The sequence below is a fragment of the Narcine bancroftii genome, unplaced genomic scaffold (assembly GCF_036971445.1).
Source record: "Narcine bancroftii isolate sNarBan1 unplaced genomic scaffold, sNarBan1.hap1 Scaffold_122, whole genome shotgun sequence".
NCBI lineage: Eukaryota > Metazoa > Chordata > Chondrichthyes > Torpediniformes > Narcinidae > Narcine > Narcine bancroftii.
In genome coordinates this window covers 556038-564366 of record NW_027211857.1, presented here as the reverse complement: position 1 = coordinate 564366, position 8329 = coordinate 556038, and the positions used below count along the sequence as shown (strand labels likewise).

Below are 8329 nucleotides of genomic sequence, written 5' to 3'. Positions count from 1 at the left end.
TGAAATGATATTATGTCTTGTTGATATTGACAAAAATTATTGAAGAGTCAATTAATAATTTTCAAAAGATGCTGGGACCCATTAATGGACTATTATCATAAACTAAAGAATGAGGGTTGTTCTGAAGCTTGGTGCTGTGTTACGAGACCACAGGATCCCAAAACACAGCAGCAATAGATATTCACCAAGACAAATGGTGACTTAAACAAAAGCTGATTTTAATTATCTTTCAACATGAACACGGATTTACACTTTAACTTATCACTATTTTACTACTTTAACTTACTTTACCAAACTTACCCCCCTTCTAATTCTAAGTGCACCTGTGTGTAATGTGTGTGTAAGTTCAGAAAAGTTCTTTGGTTCACAGTCCAATCTCATTTCTCATTCCTCCATGTTCACTGGATGCAGGTCATTCTTATACTGTGCACAGAATTGAACATATATAAAGTTCACCAGGTTTGGTGCTAGAAAGGTAAATAATTACTGTTCAGGAATGTTCTTGTTGATTTTCAGAGAGAGGTGTGTTGTTCAGGGAAGCATTTGTGTTTTTTTTGACTCAATGTACCAGCATCTGAAGTCTGTTATCTCTTCAGAAAAGCTCTGATAGCTTTAGCATGGAGCAGAGCTGAACCAGGACTTTGCAGGTATTTAAGGGTATGTGAGGGCAGGGTTTGTTCTGGACCAACAATCTCACCAAATGACTCTGCTTGAAATTAAGATTCAAACCATTTTGAGGAATACAACAGGAAATGTTCAACAAGAGCCTGGTGTTCCCAGAGGAGTTTTCTTTCAATAGTGGAAATGATTATTTTTTAAAGCCCATTAATCTTCCTGATACAGATCTTTGTATTTAACTTTCAGGTTGCTATCTGTTGTGAACTTTAATGGGGTGACTGGGTGGAATCTTTGCTTTAACCAAGCAGTTCGCTTGCAATTTTCCAGCTGTCGGATGTGTTGCAGTTGCTTGCAAGTTTAGCAAGTGGGATTATGATATGAAACTGCAAGTCACAGCGTCAGTTTTGTGTTTGAAAATGCCAATGTGAAAATTTTAACTTATGTCTCCTTGGTTTGTTTAAGTTTACAGAGGAGACATTGGGTCAAGCTGAGAAGACAGAGTTGGATATCCATTTGGCAAAACAGCTGGGCAAAGCAGAAAGCACAAAACGAGGGGGCTGAAAAAATAATGAGGCAGACTGAAGTGCCGTTGAACCAAACCCAGGTTAAGAATTTAATTTTGTGCTGTGTACTTAAGAGATCAAACAATTTGGGCTTTTAGTGGTGACTATTTAAATGAACAAAATCTGATTAGAAATGAAGTTTATGGAATGTTTGGAAGTTACCACAAAAAAATGGAGCATATAAATTAGATGTAGTAATTAAGATAAATGAACAATACAATGAGCCTGGTGTCACAGTATCTGCCTCCCTCTACCATACATCACCATTAAACCTTCTCCCCAAAATGAACCTGATGTCAAAGTATCTGACACAGTTAATCGTACATCATTGTTAAACCTTCTCATAAAATGTGAATCCTGTCTCATAGTTTCTGCCTCAGTCTATAGTACATCAATGTTAAACTTTCTCCTCCACTGTGAACCTGGTGTAACAGTATCTGCCACAGTTTATTGTACATCACTGTTAAACCTTTACACAAATGTGAATTCGGTGTCACAGTATCTTCCACAGTTTAGCGTACACCACTGATAATCTTCCTCCCCATTGTGAATCCAGTGTCACAGTATCCGCCTCAGTCTTCCGTACATCACCGTTAAATATTCTCACCACTGTGACCTTTAATCCTTATTTCCATTGTGAACCCGGTGCCACAGTATCTATCTCAATCTACCATCCATCACCGTTAACCTTCTCCCCACTGTGAACCCGGTATCGTATCTGCTGCAGTTTATTGTACATCACTGTTATACCTTCTCCATACTCTGAAATCGGTGTCACAGATTCTATCATAGTTTATCGTACATTACTGTTAAAACCTCTCACTGTTGGGAAGCCATAATCTTAGTATCTGTCTCAGTCTCACATACGTAATTGTTAAACCTTCTCCCCCTGTGAACGTGGTGTCACAATATTTGTCTCAGTCTTCTGTACATCACCATTAAAACTTCTCCCCACTGTGAACCTGGTGTTGCAGTATCTGCCAAAGTTTACTGTACATCACCATTAAACCTTTTCCCCACTGAGAACTTGGTGAGAGAGAAGAGAAAGAGAGAGAAAGAGAGAGAGAGAGAGAGAGAGAGCACGGTCAGGACCTCGGCTTTATACCATGGGCCCTCTGGGTCCACCTGGTGGTCGGATGTCATTAGGCCGGGTGTCTTGTCTCTAGGCCACCTAGTTGCCGAGTGATGTACTGCAGCATATCATCACACAGGTCACCACACTGTTCCTTTTGTGTTTCTCTTATTTGAAGTGAAACATTATCCAGCCAGACATCTCCTCTTGTGTGGACCACAAGGGCTTTGACCAGGCTGAAGTCAGGACTCCCAACCCATCTTCAAAATGGGGTTTTCCACAAGCTGCCACCTTGTCCTGTTCCAGTCCCAGCTGCTGCAGAACTAGAGAACTCAACTCTCTCTCTCTTTCTCTCTCTCTCTCTCTCTCTCTCTCTCTCTCTCACACACACACACACACACACACACACACACACACAGAAAACCACATGACCCTCTGGGAACAGCCAACTGCACTCCAACTGCGGCACCGGAGCTAATCCTCTGAGTTTGTACATCTGCTGCTTTCCAAAACAATAATCCATCACTCCACAGCAGGTCGAATTAACACCTACTTGTGAAATCCTTATAGCCATTCATCAAAGTTTTTGCAAAGGCACCCAGAGCCTGGACTGTCTGCCTTGAGCAGAGCTCTGGCATTTTAAATGAGATCAGTTTTAAAGTGTTTGTATTTGACCTACACTAAAAAACCTGCCACAATTTATCTCCGTTTAAAACATATCTCTAACCAATATAAAATATAGCATAATCTGTCACAGTATAAACTCCTTGCAGACAGCATGTGATTTGAACCCTGGGCCCAATCGCTGGCGTTGAAAAGAGTTGTGATAACTGCTAAGCCAACCATGACACCCAAAGAATATCTAGATCCATCCCCCTCTGGGATGTGGGCCCAGCACACTTCCACTGCACCACTCTGCTTACATGAACACAGAATTCTGAGCAATGTAGATGGAACAAATGCAAGCAGGCTTTTTATCCACTGAGTTAAGGTGAGACAAGAACCAGAGGGAATGGGTCAAGTATGAAAGGTTAAATGTTGAAAGGGACATTTGGGAGGAACATCTTCACACAGAGAGTGGTGGGAGAGTGGAACCAGCTGCCAGCTGAAGTGGTCAGTCTCCCATACATAATTGTTAAACATTCTCCCCCTGTTAATCTGGTGTCACTTTATCTACCACAGTTCATTTCACATCATCGTTAAACCTTCTTACTACCATGGTGAACATGGTGTCACAGTATCTGACAAAGTCTAACGTACATTACTGTTAAACATTCTCACTGCTGTGAACTCAGTGTCACAGTATATGTCTCAGTGTACCATATATCATCGTTAAACCTTCTCCCCCTGTGAACCTGGTGTCACAATATTTGTCTCAGTCTTCTGTACATCACCTGCCAGCTGATGTGTTGAATGCCGGCTTGATTTTGAAAGTTAATGAAACTTTGGACAGGTACCTGGATGAGAGGGCTATGTTCTAGGTGCAGGTCAGTGGAACTGGATAAAATAATAGGTCAGCACAGACTAAAAGGGCCGAAAGGCCTGTTCTTCTGCTGGAGGTTTCTATGGAAGAGATTGTGCAGTCACTGATATCAGAGACTCATGGAATTGTAATCCACAGAGACCGACCCTTCAGACCAGCTCGACCCTGATACCCAAGTTGTCCACTTCAACTGGTCCCATTCACCTGCATTTAGCCCATATCCCTGTGAATCTGTACCTGAGTAAATGTCCTTAAAACATTACAATAGTCCCCGGCTTTACCACTTCCTCTGGCAGCTCGTTCCACTCGCCCCGCCGCCCTCTGGGTGAAAATGATGCCCCTCAGGTCCTTTTCAAATCTTTCCCCTCTCAACTTAAATCTATGTCCTCTGATGTTACATGTTGGGGAAAAAGGTGAATTACCGTAAGATTTCAAGATCTCTGAGGTCCCCCTCATCCACCTACACTCGAAGGAGAACAGTCCCGGTCTATCCAACCTCTCCTTTAATTCAAAGCCCCAGTGTCAGGAACATTCAGATTTCAGAATTATTGTCCGAGTACATACATGACATCACATACAATCCTCAGATCCTTTTTGTTGTGGGTCAGGCAGAATTACCACTTATTGGTCGTGCAAACACAACTGGACTCAAAGTTCTCATGTAAAGAACTAAAGGTTGCAAAGAAAGTTTTGGCATCTTGGCCTTCATAAATCAAAGTATTGATAGAGGAGTTGGGAAGTTATGATGATGTTGTATAAGATGTTGGTGAGGCCAAATTTGGAGTATTGTGTGCAGTTCTGGGTCATCTAACTACAGGATGGATATCAGTAAGATTGAAAGAGGGCAGTGAAGATTTTCTAGGACATTGCCAGGTCTTTAGGAGTTGAGTTACAGGGAAAGATTAAACAGGTTAGGACCTTATTCCTTGGAGCGTCGAAGAATGAGGAGAGATTTGATCGAGGTTTCCAAAATTCTGGGGAATCGACAGTAAATGAGAGTCGGCTCTTTCCACAGATTAGGAGAAGACATGGCTTTAGGGTGAAAGGAGAAAGGATTTGGGGGAACATTAAGGGGAACTCAGAAAGTAGTGGGAGTGTGGAATGAACTGCCATCTGTCATGGTGAATGCCTGCTCACTCTTAAATAAATTGAATAGATTCACAGATGGGAGAGATCTGGAGGGTTATGGACTGGGTGCAGGTCAATGGGACTAGCAGAATAATATTTTGGAACAGACTAGAAGGGCTGAACAGCCTGTTTTCTGTGCTGCAGTGTTCTATGATTCTAACTGTAAGCAAATAATAAATGTAAACAAACTGCAATAGAGAGAATAAAAAAAATTCAATAAAGTGCACAATTGAGAATTCTTAAATGAATCCCTGATTGAGTTTGTGGTTGAAGAGTCTGATGGTGGAGGGGGAGCAGCTGTTCCTGAACCTGGTGGTGGAGGGCTTGTACACCAATACCTCTTTCCTGATGGTAGCAGCGAGAACAGTGTGTGTGCTGGGGGGTGTGGATCCTTGATGATTGCTGCTGCTCTGTGACTTAGGACAGATTAAAGCAAATCTCGTGCCATATTACAACAAAGGAATCTTGAATCTGAAATGGGGCAGGAGAACTGTTTAATGAGCAGAGGGACTGAGTGAGAGCAGCCACAAGTGTAAATGAAAGGACAGAGTGAAGAGTGACATAGGCAGAGTTTGTGTTGTGTCCCCATGTTGGGGCGTAAAGGGTTTGTACTTTCCCCCCATGACCTGTGTGGCTTTTTGCCGGGTTCTCCGGTTTCCTCCCACCCTCCGAAACATACAGCGTTGGCAGGTTAATTGGGTGTGATTGGAGTAATCGACTGGTTCGTGGGACACCACACTGTAACGTTCATATTAATACATTACATTTCTCAATGCTTGGCACATGTCTTTTCTCTTTGTAAGCCTCTCTCAAGTCACCCCTCAGCCTCTGTCAATCCAGGGTGATCAGTTCTCGTCGACGCTGCCTCTCTGATGACACAGCCCCAGTCCAGTCTAGAAATGATTTCCATTGACTGAAATGCAGCAGGAACTTCACAGCCTCAAGGGTCACAAAATCTCTCTGAAAATCCAAACAGAACTCCAGAAGCTGGTAATTGCAGGCCTTAAATCTTTTGTTCGAACCCTATCAAGGATATTCCCCAACTTCTACCCATCTCACTCCCATTCTCTTGCTGAAAATGACGCACTTACCTGCTGACATCCACAGACACAAGACGTGGCAAGGGACCAAGTCCATAACAGGCCACAAGTCAACCTTGCAAGTTACAAATAATGATGCCTCCCTTCCATACAGACTGAACATCTTTGCAGGGTTGGATGAGAAGAACAGGATTGTCATTGAAGAAAGCTCCGTGTCCCCATGATGAACAGGCCTCCTTCATAGCTGCAGGTGAGGTCAAATCAAGTTTACTGTCATCTGATTGTACAAGTGCCACCCAACAAAATAGTGTAGTCTGGACCTCAGTGCAAAACACGCAGACACAGAACTGGACACTACACACATAACAACAAAACAGTGGTGGACCACTGCATTACAGTCATTGTACTGGTTGGCCCATCCCTGATACTGTAACTCCTCCCCCTTCATGATTCCTAATAAAGAAAGTATCGCCCAATCTACTCCCTCAGTACTGCCTTGTAATCGGGACAACAGCATGCAAGATATGCCTGTAATTTTATAGTGATTAAAGCTTATTAATCTTGACTTTGGTTCGTCGTGTCTAATTGATAGTGCTACAATTTAATCACTCTGTCTGCATGCCCTGGATAAGGCTATTTGAACAGAGAAGCTGGACACTGACCTCAATTATCCAGAGGACTCCATAAAATTTGGTCAGTGGCTGCCTGAACACCTTTCTGAGGTGACACGACATTTGGAAAAAGGTCGATAGGAGAGACCTGCTGTTTGCACAGGTCGGCCACAGCATCTTCCAGATGATGAGAGACTGAGATTTACTCGGCTGCTATGGCACTCCTGAAAATGCAGTCCTTAGCCTCAAAGAATGTAATGAACACCAGATCCCTCCTGGGCAGCCGCCGTCATGCACCTGATGAATCTGTTGATGAATACATTTGAGCCTTGTGGGAGCAAAGGAGAGCTTGTGGCTCACCGATGTTATGGCAGCTGTCTACCAGGAGGACTGATCAGCGACGTCTGTGTGGCCGGCCTCGAGTCTGATAGTATCAGACAAAGGCTTTTGGTGAATGTCCTGCAGGACATGGTCAATCTTGCCAAGACATTAACATGGCCCAACTGAATGCAGAAGCTTATTCCACTGACAGGGCAGCAGACACATGGGGAGTTCAGGCAACACCACATTGGGACATAGAAACATAGAAGATAGGAGCAGGAGTAGGTCATTCGACCCTTCGAGCCTGCTCCGCCATTCAACGAGATCATGGCTGATCTTAAAGTTCAGTACCCCGTCCCCGCCTTCTCTCCGTAACCTTTAATACCCTTATACTGAAGAAATAGATCTAATTCCCTCTTAAATATATTTAATGAACCTGCCTCTACTGCCCTCTGTGGCAATGAATTCCACAGATTGACCACCCACTGGGTAAAGAAATTCCTCCTCATCTCGGTCCTAAATGGTTTGCCTATTATCCTCAAACCATGGGCTCGGGTTCTAGATTTTCCCATCATCGGAAACATCCCATCTGCATCCATTCTATCCAGTCCTGCCAGAATTTTATATGTCTCTATGAGATCCCCTCTCAATCTTCTAAACTCCAGCGAGTACAATCCCAATTTGCGCAATCTTTCCTCATAAGTCATTCCTGCCATTCCAGGTATCAGCCTGGTGAATCGCCTCTGCACTCCCTCCATTGCAAGAACATCCTTCCTTAGATAAGGTGACCAAAACTGCACACAATACTCCAGGTGGGGTCTCACCAAGGCCCTGTACAGTTGCAGTAAGGTATCCTTGTTCCTATACTCAAACCCTCTTGATATGAAGGCCATATACCATTTGCCTTTTTAACCGCCTGCTGTACCTGCATGCTCGCCTTCAGAGACTGGTGTACAAGTACCCCTAGGTCTCTCTGCACTTCCCCATCTCTTAAACTATTGCCATTCAAATAGTAATCTGCCCTCCGGTTTGTATTACCAAAGTGGATAACCTCACATTTATCCACATTGTAGTGCATTTGCCATGTATCTGCCCAGTCCCTCAATTTATTCAAATCACACTGGAGCTTCCTGACCCCCTCTTCCGGGAGAAAGGGACCCCACGCAAGGGATAGACATTTTGGAAGTTGCAGACACACACATAGAATAGCAACTGAGACAGACAACAAACTTACACTGGCATCCATCATTCTAGATCAGAGTAGCATACACCAATAAGCAAAGTCTACCATGAACATTGAGGTAAACGGCTGCATTTACAAACTGCTTGTTCAACACAAGAAGCCCTGAATGTTATGCCGACCCATATATTCTTGTTTTTAAAAAAACTTAAACTCTCCCTATCCAATAACCCTCTATTTTTCTTCCATCCCTGTGCCTGTCTAAGAGCCTCTTAAATGCCTCTAATGTTTCACCCACCACCACTATCCCTGG

General features: G+C 43.4%; 1 long non-coding RNA gene across 1 annotated transcript; it reads left to right on the top strand.

Annotated features, from left to right (window-relative positions):
• The first annotated feature begins 1069 nt into the window (after nt 1-1069).
• Nucleotides 1070-6469, top strand: LOC138750358 (uncharacterized). The gene is made up of 2 exons (XR_011349283.1): nt 1070-1222; nt 6059-6469. It is a non-coding gene; the product is annotated as an uncharacterized lncRNA (long non-coding RNA).
• Nucleotides 6470-8329: the final 1860 nt, after the last annotated feature.